Genomic DNA, 17,839 nt, shown 5'->3' on the forward strand with positions numbered 1-17,839 from the left:
AACAACTTTTAAATCAAAGTTTATCATAGTTTTTAATTAACTAACCCAAAACCTCCCGCGGTGTTACTACGACGGCGTAAATCCGGTTTTACGGTGTTTTTCGTGTCTCCAGGTTTTAAATCATTAAGTTAGCATATCATATAGATATAGAACATGTGTTTAGTTGATTTTAAAAGTCAAGTTAGAAGGATTAACTTTTGTTTGCGAACAAGTTTAGAATTAACTAAACTATGTTCTAGTGATTACAAGTTTAAACCTTCGAATAAGATAGCTTTATATGTATGAATCGAATGATGTTATGAACATCATTACTACCTTAAATTCCTTGGATAAACCTACTGGAAAAGAGAAAAATGGATCCAGCTTTAACGGATCCTTGGATGGCTCGAAGTTCTTGAAGCAGAATCATGACACGAAAACAAGTTCAAGTAAGATCATCACTTGAAATAAGATTGTTATAGTTATAGAAATTGAACCAAAGTTTGAATATGATTATTACCTTGTATTAGAATGATAACCTACTGTAAGAAACAAAGATTTCTTGAGGTTGGATGATCACCTTACAAGATTGGAAGTGAGCTAGCAAACTTGAAAGTATTCTTGATTTTATGTAACTAGAACTTGTAGAATATATGAAGAACACTTAGAACTTGAAGATAGAACTTGAGAGAGATCAATTAGATGAAGAAAATTGAAGAATGAAAGTGTTTGTAGGTGTTTTTGGTCGTTGGTGTATGGATTAGATATAAAGGATATGTAATTTTGTTTTCATGTAAATAAGTCATGAATGATTACTCATATTTTTGTAATTTTATGAGATATTTCATGCTAGTTGCCAAATGATGGTTCCCACATGTGTTAGGTGACTCACATGGGCTGCTAAGAGCTGATCATTGGAGTGTATATACCAATAGTACATACATCTAAAAGCTGTGTATTGTACGAGTACGAATACGGGTGCATACGAGTAGAATTGTTGATGAAACTGAACGAGGATTTAATTGTAAGCATTTTTGTTAAGTAGAAGTATTTTGATAAGTGTATTGAAGTCTTTCAAAAGTGTATAAATACATATTAAAACACTACATGTATATACATTTTAACTGAGTCGTTAAGTCATCGTTAGTCGTTACATGTAAGTGTTGTTTTGAAACCTTTAGGTTAACGATCTTGTTAAATGTTGTTAACCCAATGTTTATAATATCAAATGAGATTTTAAATTATTATATTATCATGATATTATCATGTATGAATATCTCTTAATATGATATATATACATTAAATGTCTTTACAACGATAATCGTTACATATATGTCTCGTTTAAAAATCATTAAGTTAGTAGTCTTGTTTTTACATATGTAGTTCATTGTTAATATACTTAATGATATGTTTACTTATCATAGTATCATGTTAACTATATATATATATATCCATATATATGTCATCATATAGTTTTTACAAGTTTTAACGTTCGTGAATCACCGGTTAACTTGGGTGGTCAATTGTCTATATGAAACATATTTCAATTAATCAAGTCTTAACAAATTTGATTGCTTAACATGTTGGAAACATTTAATCATGTAAATATCAATCTCAATTAATATATATAAACATGGAAAAGTTCGGGTCACTACAGTACCTACCCGTTAAATAAATTTCGTCCCGAAATTTTAAGCTGTTGAAGGTGTTGACGAATCTTCTGGAAATAGATGCGGGTATTTCTTCTTCATCTGATCTTCACGCTCCCAGGTGAACTCGGGTCCTCTACGAGCATTCCATCGAACCTTAACAATTGGTATCTTGTTTTGCTTAAGTCTTTTAACCTCACGATCCATTATTTCGACGGGTTCTTCGATGAATTGGAGTTTTTCGTTGATTTGGATTTCATCTAACGGAATAGTGAGCTCTTCTTTAGCAAAACATTTCTTCAAATTCGAGACGTGGAAAGTGTTATGTACAGTCGCGAGTTGTTGAGGTAACTCAAGTCGGTAAGCTACTGGTCCGACACGATCAATAATCTTGAATGGTCCAATATACCTTGGATTTAATTTCCCTCGTTTACCAAATCGAACAACGCCTTTCCAAGGTGCAACTTTAAGCATGACCATCTCTCCAATTTCAAATTCTATACCTTTTCTTTTAATGTCAGCGTAGCTCTTTTGTCGACTTTGGGCGGTTTTCAACCGTTGTTGAATTTGGATGATCTTCTCGGTAGTTTCTTGTAAAATCTCCGGACCCGTAATCTGTCTATCCCCCACTTCACTCCAACAAATCGGAGACCTGCACTTTCTACCATAAAGTGCTTCAAACGGCGCCATCTCAATGCTTGAATGGTAGCTGTTGTTGTAGGAAAATTCTGCTAACGGTAGATGTCGATCCCAACTGTTTCCGAAATCAATAACACATGCTCGTAGCATGTCTTCAAGCGTTTGTATCATCCTTTCGCTCTGCCCATCAGTTTGTGGATGATAGGCGGTACTCATGTCTAGACGAGTTCCTAATGCTTGCTGTAATGTCTGCCAGAATCTTGAAATAAATCTACCATCCCTATCAGAGATAATAGAGATTGGTATTCCGTGTCTGGAGACGACTTCCTTCAAATACATTCGTGCTAACTTCTCCATCTTGTCATCTTCTCTTATTGGCAGGAAGTGTGCTGATTTGGTGAGACGATCAACTATTACCCAAATAGTATCAAAACCACTTGCAGTCCTTGGCAATTTAGTGATGAAATCCATGGTAATGTTTTCCCATTTCCATTCCGGGATTTCGGGTTGTTGAAGTAGACCTGATGGTTTCTGATGCTCAGCTTTGACCTTAGAACACGTCAAACATTCTCCTACGTATTTAGCAACATCAGCTTTCATACCCGGCCACCAAAAATGTTTCTTGAGATCCTTGTACATCTTCCCCGTTCCAGGATGTATTGAGTATCTGGTTTTATGAGCTTCTCTAAGTACCATTTCTCTCATATCTCCAAATTTTGGTACCCAAATCCTTTCAGCCCTATACCGGGTTCCGTCTTCCCGAATATTAAGATGCTTCTCCGATCCTTTGGGTATTTCATCCTTTAAATTTCCCTCTTTTAAAACTCCTTGTTGCGCCTCCTTTATTTGAGTAGTAAGGTTATTATGAATCATTATATTCATAGATTTTACTCGAATGGGTTCTCTGTCCTTCCTGCTCAAGGCATCGGCTACCACATTTGCCTTCCCCGGGTGGTAACGAATCTCAAAGTCGTAATCATTCAATAATTCAATCCACCTACGCTGCCTCATATTCAGTTGTTTCTGATTAAATATGTGTTGAAGACTTTTGTGGTCGGTATATATAATACTTTTGACCCCATATAAGTAGTGCCTCCAAGTCTTTAATGCAAAAACAACCGCGCCTAATTCCAAATCATGCGTCGTATAATTTTGTTCGTGAATCTTCAATTGTCTAGACGCATAAGCAATCACCTTCGTTCGTTGCATTAATACACAACCGAGACCTTGCTTTGATGCGTCACAATAAATCACAAAATCATCATTCCCTTTAGGCAATGATAATATAGGTGTCGTAGTTAGCTTTTTCTTCAATAACTGAAACGCTTTCTCTTGTTCATCATTCCATTCAAATTTCTTCCCTTTATGCGTTAATGCAGTCAAGGGTTTTGCTATTCTGGAAAAGTCTTGGATGAACCTTCTGTAGTAACCAGCTAGTCCTAAAAACTGGCGTATGTGTTTCGGAGTTTTCGGGGTTTCCCACTTTTCAACAGTTTCTATCTTTGCCGGATCCACCTTAATACCTTCTTTGTTCACTATGTGACCGAGGAATTGAACTTCTTCCAACCAAAATGCACACTTTGAAAACTTAGCATACAATTCTTCCTTCCTCAATACTTCTAACACCTTTCTCAAATGTTCACCGTGTTCTTGGTCATTCTTTGAGTAAATAAGTATGTCATCAATGAAAACAATGACAAACTTGTCAAGGTATGGTCCACACACTCGGTTCATAAGGTCCATGAACACAGCTGGTGCATTAGTTAAACTAAACGGCATGACATAAACTCGTAATGACCGTAACGTGTTCTGAAAGCAGTCTTTGGAATATCATCTTCTTTCACCCGCATTTGATGATACCCGGAACGTAAGTCAATCTTTGAATAAACAGACGAGCCTTGTAGTTGATCAAATAAGTCGTCGATTCTCGGTAGTGGGTAGCGGTTCTTGATGGTAAGTTTGTTCAACTCTCGATAGTCGATACACAACCTGAATGTACCATCTTTCTTCTTGACAAACAAAACAGGAGCTCCCCACGGTGATGTACTTGGTCGAATGAAACCACGCTCTAAAAGTTCTTGTATTTGGCTTTGCAGTTCTTTCATCTCGCTGGGTGCGAGTCTGTAAGGAGCACGAGCTATTGGTGCAGCTCCTGGTACAAGATCTATTTGAAATTCAACGGATCGATGTGGGGGTAATCCTGGTAATTCTTTCGGAAATACATCGGGAAATTCTTTTGCAATGGGAACATCATTGATGCTCTTTTCTTCAATTTGTACTTTCTCGAAGTGTGCTAGAACAGCATAGCAACCTTTTCTTATTAGTTTTTGTGCCTTCAAATTACTAATAAGATGTAGCTTCGTGTTGCCCTTTTCTCCGTACACCATTAAGGGTTTTCCTTTTTCTCGTATAATGCGAATTGCATTTTTGTAACAAACGATCTCTGCTTTCACTTCTTTCAACCAGTCCATACCGATTATCACATCAAAACTCCCTAACTCTACTGGTAACAAATCAATCTTAAATGTTTCGCTAACCAGTTTAATTTCTCGATTCCGACATATATTATCTGCTGAAATTAATTTACCATTTGCTAATTCGAGTAAAAATTTACTATCCAAAGGCGTCAATGGACAACTTAATTTAGCACAAAAATCTCTACTCATATAGCTTCTATCCGCACCCGAATCAAATAAAATGTAAGCAGATTTATTGTCAATAAGAAACGTACCCGTAACAAGCTCCGGGTCTTCCAGTGCCTCTGCCGCATTAATATTGAAAACTCTTCCGCGGCCTTGTCCATTCGTGTTCTCCTGGTTCGGGCAATTTCTAATAATGTGGCCCGATTTTCCACATTTATAACAAACTACATTGGCATAACTTGCTCCGACACTACTTGCTCCGCCATTACTCGTTCCGACACCATTTGTTCCTTTCGTTCTATTAACCCCTGGTCCGTAGACCTCACACTTCGCCGCGCTATGACCATTTCTTTTACACTTGTTGCAAAATTTGGTGCAGAACCCCGAGTGATACTTTTCACACCTTTGGCATAGCTGCTTCTGATTGTTGTTGTTGTTGCGGTTATTATTGTTGTTGGGATGATTGTTGTAGTTGCTACTGTTATTGTTGTTGTTGTTGTTGTTGTTGGGCCGTTTGTTGTAGTTGTGATTGATGTTGCGATTGCTGGGATAATTGTTGCGATTATTGTTGTAATTGCTGTTGTTGTTGTATTGGTGATTCTTATCACCGTTTTCCTCCCACTTTCTTTTGACTTGCTTCACATTGGTCTCTTCAGCAGTCTGTTCTTTAATTCTTTCTTCAATCTGGTTCACTAGTTTGTGAGCCATTCTACATGCCTGTTGTATGGAGGCGGGCTCGTGTGAACTTATATCTTCTTGGATTCTTTCCGGTAATCCTTTCACAAACGCGTCGATCTTCTCTTCCTCATCTTCGAATGCTCCCGGAAACAATAGGCACAATTCTGTGAATCGTCTTTCGTACGTGGTAATATCAAATCCTTGGGTTCGTAACCCTCTAAGTTCTATCTTGAGCTTATTGACCTCGGTTCTGGGACGGTACTTCTCGTTCATCAAGTACTTGAATGCTGACCACGGTAGTGCGTACGCATCGTCTTGTCCCACTTACTCTAGATAGGTATTCCACCATGTTAACGCAGAACCTATGAAGGTATGCGTAGCGTACTTCACTTTGTCCTCTTCAGTACACTTACTTATGGCAAACACCGATTCGACCTTCTCGGTCCACCGTTTCAATCCGATCGGTCCTTCGGTTCCATCAAATTCCAAAGGTTTGCAGGCAGTGAATTCTTTGTAGGTGCATCCTACACGATTTCCTGTACTGCTAGATCCAAGGTTATTGTTGGTATGTAGCGCAGCCTGTACTGCGGCTATGTTTGAAGCTAGAAAAGTACGGAATTCCTCTTCATTCATATTCACGGTGTGTCGAGTAGTCGGTGCCATTTCCTTCAAAATAGTCAAATGGAACAAGTTAATCATACAGAATATTAAGAGTAGTTAATAGTATTTCGTAGCATAATATGAACTCATTTATAAAAGCTTTTTCTTCATATTAGCGTTTTATAAGTTTAAATTCGGGTAGTACCTACCCGTTAAGTTCATACTTAGTAGCTAATATACAATTCAACTACTACAATTCTATATGAAAAACTGATTATAATAATATTTTGCGTTCAAACTTTTACACAATATTTTACAAACTTACAATACCGCTTATTTTACATATAGCATGAAATATAGCACACAATAAATTTGATACAAGATGGTTGTGAAGATAATTCTAGCTAGTACACAAGTCGTTTAGCAAAGGCAATAAAGACACGTAATTCATACGTCCAGAAACAAGTCATGCATTCTGGTTTTACTAGGATTACTTCCCATCCTTGGTCTTGTGGAACATAACCGTTATGGCCGTTGATAAGACAGCATGTTGTAACGTCGTCAAAGGGACGAGGGTTACGTAATGTCCAACAGTCCCGTAACAATCTAAAAACCTCATTTCTTACCCCAATTACCGACTCCGTCACATGTGGAAACGTTTTGTTTAATAGTTGTAGCCCGATGTTCTTGTTCTCACTTTGGTGAGAAGAGAACATTACTAATCCGTAAGCATAACATGCTTCTTTATGTTGCATGTTAGCCGCTTTTTCTAAATCACGAAGTCCAATATTCGGATATATTGAGTCAAAATAATTTCTTAACCCATTGCGTAAAATAGCATTTGGGTTCCCCGCAATATATGCGTCAAAGTAAACACATCGTAACTTATGGATTTCCCAATGTGATATCCCCCATCTTTCGAACGAAAGCCTTTTATAAACCAAGGCATTCTTGGAACGTTCTTCGAATGTCTTACAAATTGATCTCGCCTTAAATAGTTGTGCCGAAGAATTCTGACCGACTCTAGACAAGATTTCATCAATCATGTCTCCGGGTAGGTCTCTTAAAATATTGGGTTGTCTATCCATTTTGTGTTTTTATACTGTAAAAAAGACAAGAGTTAGATTTATAAAAAAAAATACTTATTAATACAAGCAATTTTTACATATATCATAAAGCATAAGCACACTATATTACATATATTACCCCACACGAATACAACTATCTTATTCCGACTCGATTGTTTCTTCTTCTTCGGTTTTGGTTCGTTTTGCCAAGTTTCTAGGGATATATGATGTTCCTCTAATACAAGTCGTCGTTTTCCACATTGGTTTAGAAAAACCTGGTGGTTTAGAGGTTCCCGGGTCATTGTTACAACTTAAGGACTTCGGGGGTTGACGATACATATAAAGTTCATCGGGGTTGGAATTAGATTTCTCTATTTTTATGCCCTTTCCCTTATTATTTTTTTTTGCCTTTTTAAATTCAGTTGGGGTAATTTCTATAACATCATCGGAATTCTCGTCGGAATCCGATTCATCGGAGAATTGGTAATCCTCCCAATATTTTGCTTCCTTGGCGGAAACACCATTGACCATAATTAACTTTGGTCGGTTGGTTGAGGATTTTCTTCTACTTAACTGTTTTATTATTTCCCCCACTGGTTCTATTTCTTCTTCCGGTTTCGATTCTTCTTCCGGTTCCGATTCTTCTTCCGGTTCCGACTCTTCTTCCGGTTCCTCTTCGGGAACTTGTGAATCAGTCCACGAATTATTCCAATTTACATTTGACTCTTCATTATTATTAGGTGAGTCAATGGGACTTGTTCTAGAGGTAGACATCTATCACATAATATCAAACACGTTAAGAGATTAATATATCACATAATATTTACATGTTAATAATATATAGTTTCCAACAAAAATGTTAAGCAATCATTTTCTGGTTTCTTGATCTTGGATGATTACTTGGAATGGATTTAGAAAACTTGGAAGTAAACTTGCAATCTTGGAAGTATTCTTGATTTTATGAAACTAGAACTTTTGGAATTTATGAAAAACACTTAGAACTTGAAGATAGAACTTGAGAGAGATCAATTAGATGAAGAAAATTAAAGAATAAAGGTGTTTGTAGGAGTTTTTGGTCGTTGGTGTATGGATTAGATATAAAGGATATGTAATTTTGTTTTCATGTAAATAAGTCATGAATGATTACTCATATTTTTGTAATTTTATGAGATATTTCAGGCTAGTTGCCAAATGATGGTTCCCACATGTGTTAGGTGACTCACATGGGCTGCTAAGAGCTGATCATTGGAGTGTATATACCAATAGTACATACATCTAAAAGCTGTGTATTGTACGAGTACGAATACGGGTGCATACGAGTAGAATTGTTGATGAAACTGAACGAGGATGTAATTGTAAGCATTTTTGTTAAGTAGAAGTATTTTGATAAGTGTCTTGAAGTCTTTCAAAAGTGTATGAATACATATTAAAACACTACATGTATATACATTTTAACTGAGTCGTTAAGTCATCGTTAGTCGTTACATGTAAATGTTGTTTTGAAACCTTTAGGTTAACAATCTTTTTGAATGTTGTTAACCCATTGTTTATTATAACAAATGAGATGTTAAATTGTTATATTATCATGATATTATGATATATAATATATCTTAGTATGATATATATACAGTTAAATTTCGTTACAACGATAATCGTTACATATATGTCTCGTTTCGAAATCATTAAGTTAGTAGTCTTATTTTTACATATGTATTTCATTGTTAATACACTTAATAATATATTTACTTATCATTTAACATAATTAACCAAGTGTATCAATATCTTAATATGATTCATATGTACCTAGTAAGACGTTATAACGATAATCGTTATATATATCGTTTTCGAGTTTCTTAAATTAATAGTCTCATTTTTATGTATATAACTCATTGTTAAAATACCTAATGAGATACATACTTATAATAAAATCATGTTAACTATATATATAACCATATATATGTCATCGTATAGTTTTTACAAGTTTTAACGTTTGTGAATCACCGGTCAACTTGGGTGGTCAATTGTCTATATGAAACCTATTTCAATTAATCAAGTCTTAACAAGTTTGATTGCTTAACATGTTGGAAACACTTAATCATGTAAATAACAATTTCATTTAATATATATATAAACATGGAAAAGTTCGGGTCACTACAAGTAGCTTACCGACTTGAGTTACCTCAACAACTCGCGGCTGTACATAACACTTTCCACGTCTCGAATTTGAAGAAATGTTTTGCTAAAGAAGATCTCACTATTCCGTTAGACAAAATCCAAATCAACGAAAAACTTCAATTCATCGAAGAACCCGTCGAAATAATGGATCGTGAGGTTAAAAGACTTAAATAAAACAAGATACCAATTGTTAAGGTTCGATGGAATGCTCGTAGAGGACCCGAGTTCACCTGGGAACGAGAAGATCAGATGAAGAAGAAATACCCGCATTTATTTCCAGAAGATACGTCAACACCTCCAACTGCTTAAAATTTCGGGACGAAATTTATTTAACGGGTAGGTACTGTAGTGACCCGAACTTTTCCATGTTTATATATATATTAAATGAAATTGTTATTTTACATGATTAAGTGTTTCCAACATGTTAAGCAATCAAACTTGTTAAGACTTGATTAATTGAAATAGGTTTCATATAGACAATTGACCACCCAAGTTGACCGGTGATTCACGAACGTTAAAACTTGTAAAAACTATATGATGACATATATATGGTTATATATATAGTTAACATGATATTATGATAAGTAAACATATCATTAAGTATATTAACAATGAACTACATATGTAAAAACAAGACTACTAACTTAATGATTTTGAAACGAGACATATATGTAACGATTGTCGTTGTAACGACATTTAATGTATATATATCATATTAAGAGATATTCGTACATCATAATATCATGATAATAAAATAATTTAAAATCTCTTTTGATATTATAAACATTGGGTTAACAACATTTAACAAGATCGTTAACCTAAAGGTTTCAAAACAACACTTACATTTAACGACTAACGATGACTTAACGACTCAGTTAAAATGTATATACATGTAGTGTTTTAATATGTATTCATACACTTTTGTAAGACTTCAAGACACTTATCAAAATACTTCTACTTAACAAAAATGCTTACAATTACATCCTCGTTCAGTTTCATCAACAATTCTACTCGTATGCACCCGTATTTGTACTCGTACAATACACAGCTTTTAGATGTATGTACTATTGGTATATACACTCCAATGATCAGCTCTTAGCAGCCCATGTGAGTCACCTAACACATGTGGGAACCATCATTTTGCAACTAGCATGAAATATCTCATAAAATTACAAAAATATGAGTAATCATTCATGACTTATTTACATGAAAACAAAATTACATATCCTTTATATCTAATCCATACACCAACGACCAAAAACACCTACAAACACTTTCATTCTTCAATTTTCTTCATCTAATTGATCTCTCTCAAGTTCTATCTTCAATTTCTAAGTGTTCTTCATAAATTCCAAAAGTTCTAGTTTCATAAAATCAAGAATACTTCCAAGATTGCAAGTTTACTTCCAAGTTTTCTAAATCCATTCCAAGTAATCATCCAAGATCAAGAAACCTTTGTTACTTATAGTAGGTTATCTTTCTAATACAAGGTAATAATCATATTCGAACTTTAATTCAATTTCTATAACTATAACAATCTTATTTCGAGTGGAAATCTTACTTGAAATTGTTTTCGTGTCATGATTCTGCTTCAAGAACTTTCAAGCCATCCAAGGATCCTTTGAAGCTAGATCCATTTTTCTCATTTCCAGTAGGTTTATCTAAGGAACTTGAGGTAGTAATGATGTTCATAACATCATTCGATTCATATATAAAAAGCTGTCTTATTCAACGTTATAAACTTGTAATCACTAGAACATAGTTTAGTTAATTCTAAACTTGTTCGCAAATAAAGTTAATCCTTCTAACTAGACTTTTAAAATCAACTAAACACATGTTCTATATCTATATGATATGCTAACTTAATGATTTAAAACCCGGAAACACGATAAACACCATAAAACTGGATATACGCCGTCGTAGTAAAACCGGGGGCTGTTTTGGTTGGGATAATTAAAAGCTAAGAAGAACTTTGATTTAAAATCTATACTTCTGGAAAAATGATTTTTCTTATGAACATGAAACTATATTCAAAAATCATGGTTAAACTCAAAGTGAAAGTATGTTTTTCAAAATGGTCATCAAAATGTCGTTCTTTAGACGGAAATGACTATCTCTTTCAAAAACGACTTGTAACTTGTATTTATGACTATAAACTTATACTTTTTCTGTTTAGATTCATAAAGTTAAGTTCAATATGTAACCGTGGCCACTGGAATCACTCAAAACGGATTAGAAACGAAGAAATGGCGAATAAAACAAGATTGATAAAAACTACTCATTTTACCTACGTGAAAGTTAGTAATAAATCTATTCCAACCATAACCTAATCAACTTATATTGTATATTATGTAATCTTGAGCTACCATAGACACGTATACAATGTTTCGACCTATCATGTCGACCCATCTATATATATATTGCGGAACAACCATAGACACTCTATATGTGAATGTCGGAGTTAGCTATACAGGGTTGAGGTTGATTCCAAAATATATATATAGTTTGAGTTGTGATCAATACTGAGATACGTATACACTGGGTCGTGGATTGATTCAAGATAATATTTATCGATTTATTTCTGTACATCTAACTGTGGACAACTAGTTGTAGGTTACTAACGAGGACAGCTGACTTAATAAACTTAAAACATCAAAATGTATTAAAAGTTTTGTAAATATATATTGAACATACTTTGATATATATGTATATATTGTTATAGGTTTGTGAATCAACCAGTGGCCAAGTCTTACTTCCCGACGAAGTAAAAATCTGTGAAAGTGAGTTATAGTCCCACTTTTAAAATCTAATATTTTTGGGATGAGAATACATGCAGGTTTTATAAATGATTTACAAAATAGACACAAGTACGTGAAACTACATTCTATGGTTGAATTATCGAAATCGAATATGCCCCTTTTTATTAAGTCTGGTAATCTAAGAATTAGGGAACAGACACCCTAATTGACGCGAATCCTAAAGATAGATCTATTGGGCCCAACAAGCCCCATCTAAAGTACCGGATGCTTTAGTACTTCGAAATTTATATCATATCCGAAGGGTGTCCCGGAATGATGGGGATATTCTTATATATGCATCTTGTTAATATCGGTTACCAGGTATTCACCATATGAATGATTTTTATCTCTATGTATGGGATGTGTATTGAAATATGAAATCTTGTGGTCTATTGTTACGATTTGATATATATAGGTTAAACCTATAACTCACCAACATTTTTGTTGACGTTTAAAGCATGTTTATTCTCAGGTGAATACTAAGAGCTTCCGCTGTTGCATACTAAAATAAGGACAAGATTTGGAGTCCATGTTTGTATGATATTGTGTAAAAACTGCATTCAAGAAACTGATTTCGATGTAACATATTTGTATTGTAAACCATTATGTAATGGTCGTGTGTAAACAGGATATTTTAGATTATCATTATTTGATAATCTACGTAAAGCTTTTTAAACCTTTATTTATGAAATAAAGGTTATGGTTTGTTTTAAAAATGAATGCAGTCTTTGAAAAACGTCTCATATAGAGGTCAAAACCTCGCAACGAAATCAATTAATATGGAACGTTATTAATCAATAAGAACGGGACATTTCATATCAGTGGATCCACAGAGTCCTCAAAGCTCAAGTTTGAGGGCATTCGTGATTTTATTCTTGGAGAAGATATAAGAAGAAAGAGCTTAGGAGAACCATCAGGAAACTTGCTGAGCACAGAAGAAAGGGGTAGGAGAAAAGGCAGAAGTAACACCACCAGGGGCAGGTCAAAGTCAAGAAGGAGGAGTGTGTCGAGAACAAGGAATGATATTAAATGTTGGAATTGTCAGGAGACTGGGCACTTCCGAAACTAGTGCACTAAGCCAGTAACATCATCAAAGCCAAAGGAAGTTAATGTTGCAGTTGCAACAGATGATTATGATAACGTCCTTGTTTGCTGCATTGAGAATACAATTGATGCGTGGGTTATGGATTCAGGAGCATCGTTTCATGCTACTCCAAGTCCACATATGATGAAGAATCTACGAACAGGTAATCTTGGTAAAGTTCGTTTGGCTAATGATCATTGTCTTGATATTACAGGGATTGGAGATTTAGAGCTGAAGACCTCTTTGGGTACTAATTGGACCTTGGAAAATGTCCGAGTTATTCCTGGCCTAAAGAAGAAACTAATCTCTGTTGGATAGCTTGATGATCAAGGATACAGTGTGCTATTTAGTGAAGGTCAGTGGAAAGTAATAAAGGGGAAATTAGTAATAGCCAAGGGTAAGAAGAGAGGCACTCTTTATATGGTAGAAGTTCCAGCTAATGAAGTAAATACAGTTTCCAATGATCGTAGCTTAACCAGTCAGTGGCACCAACGTTTAGGTCACATGAGTGACAAAGGAATGAAAATGCTAGTGTCAAATGGTAAAATTCCTGGTTTGAAGAGAGTTGAATCGGACTTTTACGAGTCATGTGTTCTAGGAAAGAAGAAGAAGGTCACCTTTGCAAAAGCAGGCAGAACATTAAAGGCTCAGAAGTTGGAGCTAGTACACACGGATGTGTTCGGGCCTACTCCTGTTTCTTCATTTGGAGGAGCACGTTATTATGTTACTTTCATCGATGATTCAACACGCAAGGTATGGGTTTACTTTCTTAAAGATAAATCTGATGTATTTGAAGCTTTTAAGAAATGGAAATCTGCTGTTGAATTATCTTGTGATTTGAAGGTAAAATGTTTGAAGTCGGATAATGGAGGAGAATACATCAGCACCGAATTCGTTAACTATTGTGCTGATCATGGCATTCGGATGATCAAGACGGTTCCAGGTACTCCACAACAAAACGGAGTTGCAGAAAGAATGAATCGTACTTTAAATGAGAGAGCACGTAGCATGAGACTTAATTGTGGGCTACCAAAGACTCTATGGGCTGATGCAGTAAGCACTGCCGCTTATTTGATCAACCTTTCTCCATCAGCTCCGCTTGATTTCAAAATACCTGAAGAATAATGGAGAGGTAAAACAATCAGTTATGAGCATCTAAAAATCTTTGGGTGCAGTGCATATGATATTAATAAAGATGGTGACAAACTCGATGCAAAAGCAAAGAAGTATGTGTTCATTGGTTATGGGGGAGATGACATGGGTTACAGGCTATGGGATAACAAGGGAAAACATGTTATCAGAAGTAAACATGCCACCTTCAATGAAGCAGAATTGTACAAGGATTTCAACTCAACACCAAAAGAAAAAGAATCAGTTGAATTTGAGGTTGACACAGAGACAACTAGAGAAGATGAAAGGGAAACTCCAGAGTATGAAACTGAAGTTCCAGTGGGAGTTCCTAACAGTGAAAGCTCGGAGTCTGATCACGAGCAGACTTCAGAAAGTGGGAGCTCAGATTCTGATGATGAGCAGCCCCCACAGCCCCCACCACAATCTGACCAGTCCAATTGGGTCAGAAGATCTACACGAGTCACAAGACAACCAAATAGGTTTAGTCCAACAGTTAACTATCTTCTTTTGACAGAAAATGGGGAACCAGAAAGTTATTATGAGGCAATGAAGGTGAAAGATCCGTTCCAGTGGGAGCAGGCTATGAAAAGCGAGATGGAATCTTTATTGAAAAATCAAACTTGAAGGTTGACCAAGTTACCACCAGGAAAAAGGGTCTTACAGAATAAATGGGTTTTCAGAGTCAAAGATGAAGCGGATGGTTCTAAACGATACAAAGCAAGATTAGTTGTCAAAGGATTTCAACAAAAGAAAGGAGTCGACTATGCTGAAATCTTTTCTCCAGTAATGAAGATGACGACTATCAGATTGGTTCTAAGTATGGTGGCAACCGAGAAGTTACACTTAGAACAGTTGGATGTTAAAACAGCCTTCCTGCATGGCAACATTGAAGAATACATTTATATGTCTCAACCAGAGGAGTTTTGTGTCAAAGGAAAGGAGAATCTTGTGTGTAATCTAAAGAGAAGCTTGTATAGTTTGAAACAAGCTCCCAGACAGTGGTACTTGAAATTTGATAATTTCATGGAGAAGACAGGATTCGTGAGAAGTTCTACAGATCATTGTTGTTTTTTGAAGAAGTTCAAGAGCTCCTATATTATATTGCTTCTTTATGTCGATGATATGTTAATTGCAGGTTCTGATATGGTTGAAATACGCAATTTGAAGAAGCAATTATCTAGAGAATTTGAAATGAAGGATCTCGGGCCAGCTAAGCAGATTCTCGGTATGAGTATATGCAGAAATATAGATGGGTCAGTTTCTTTATCTCAAGAAAAGTATATTCGCAAGGTTCTTGAAAAGTTCAGAATGAATGGTGAGTCTACAAAGCCAAGAAACACACCGTTGGAAAGTCATCTAAAGCTTTCTAAACATCAGTCTCCTAAAACTGAAGTAGAAAAAGCAGAAATGGCTAAGGTTCCTTATGCATCCGCAGTGGGTAGTCTAATGTACGCTATGGTGTGTACAAGACCTGATATAGCACATGCAGTTGGGATGGTTAGTCGCTTTATGTCAGCTCCAGGGAAGGAACATTGGGAAGCAGTGAAGTGGATACTGCGATATTTAAAGGGTACTCCCAAAGTTGGGTTATGTTTCAAGGGCAGGGATACTACTCTCAGGGGTTATTCTGATGCAGATTTGGGTAGATGCAACAATACCTTCAAGAGCACCACCGGGTATGTATTCACTATAGGAGGAACAACAGTGAGTTGGATATCTAGGCTTCAAAAGAGCGTGGATCTATCTACTACTGAAGCAGAATACATGGCCTTGACTGAAGCCAATAAAGAACTGGTATGGTTGAAGACATTCATGAAAGAACTGGGCAGCAAACAGACAGAATTTGTCTTATATTGTGATAATGAGAGCGCAATTAAGTTAGCAAAGAATCCAGTCTATCATGCTAAAATGAAGCACATTGGCATGAAGTATCACTTTATCAGAGAACGGATAAGGAATGGAACATTTAATCTGGAGAGCATTCCAGGTTCAAAGAATCCAGCAGATATGTTCATCAAACCAATAACGCTGGATAAGTTGAAGCGGTGCATAGCTTCAACTGGCCTTCAGGAACATTGAAGAGAAGGCAGTAACTAGATAGAGAAGAGATGAGCTGAGTCTTGCATTGCAGAAGTACAAGAGTGCAGATCGATGTTATTCGAAGCCTCCAAGTGGGAGATTGTTGAGGTGTAGGCTTCGGTAGTAAGCCCAATAAAAACAGGCCCGGAGTTTACTTGGTGACCAAGTCAGGGTCTGGCCAACCCTAATTGGTTAGACCGACTTTTATTGTTCTTTCTTAGTCTATATATAGTCTCTCATTTGTACATGTATTGTTATCACCTCCAAATTAATAATAATACTCTCTAGTTCCAAAGTGAATGTAGGTTTCACCTAGAAACCGAACCACTATAATTCTCGTGTTGTTTTTTATTATGTGTTTATTATTCGGCTTGCTTGTTTGTGATTGTTAATCGATTAGGGTTCTACTATGATAGAAGGCAGGTTCAAGCCTTAACAAAAACATGCAGAAAAATGGCCAGAAAATCCCGCCAGAAAAGAAAAGCCGGCCACCGGCGGAGAGAATAAAGATAAAGAAAATAGGTTTGATAGCAGTGGCAATAGTGATGATGAAGAAAATAATAATAATATTAATGCAACAGAAAATGGTAACATAAACACTACTCCAAATAAACCGCCCGGTCCAGCTGTCCGGTTCGCCAGTTTACCAAAAAATAATCTGGTTCAAGCGAGTGGTGGACCGGTGGGTAGTGGTGGTGCGAAGAAAAAGAAAAAGAAAAGGAAAAAGAAGAAAAAGAGTGGGGTTCAAAACCTTCAGGTGGACCCGCGGATACTGGATTGGTGGCACCTGAAATGGGGAGTAGTAATCAAGTAGTAGATCAAATGCATCTGAGCCCTCCACGTGGCTACCCGTATCCGATGCATGTGGGTCCATCTTATGTGATGAGTTATAGTGAGACGCACACTAGTGGTAATGGTGGACCTGCGTATTATGTTCCTCCTACTACACCGTATGTATATGATTATACAGAGTATAATGCTCACGATAATGATGATAATTTGGTAACATTATCTCGTCCTTCGAATACTTTCGAGATTCTTAGTGATGAAAATCCGTATGGATGTTATATGATGTGAAAATTGTCACGCAAGAGATGTGTTTTGTTTGGATGTATTGATGAGAACATTTTTGATCATTTATGTTGTATGGTTAGTTACAACTGTTTGTGAAAACAAAAGTATTCTAAGTTAAAATCTTCCGTTTTAGATTAGAAACCAACAACACTCTGTAATTGTCATAAAAAAATAATTTAAGAATATTTTCATTAGAAAAACATAACATGAAATGATGAACAAATTTTATAGAATAGTTTGAGTA

At 35.9% G+C, this 17,839-nt stretch overlaps 1 pseudogene; it reads left to right on the forward strand.

Annotated features, from left to right (window-relative positions):
- Window positions 1-17,598, forward strand: part of LOC139888262 (heavy metal-associated isoprenylated plant protein 35-like) — a 57,050-nt pseudogene extending 39,452 nt beyond the window's left edge.
- The last annotated feature ends 241 nt before the right edge of the window (window positions 17,599-17,839 follow it).

This window comes from Rutidosis leptorrhynchoides, chromosome 2, assembly GCF_046630445.1.
Source record: "Rutidosis leptorrhynchoides isolate AG116_Rl617_1_P2 chromosome 2, CSIRO_AGI_Rlap_v1, whole genome shotgun sequence".
Lineage (NCBI taxonomy): Eukaryota > Viridiplantae > Streptophyta > Magnoliopsida > Asterales > Asteraceae > Rutidosis > Rutidosis leptorrhynchoides.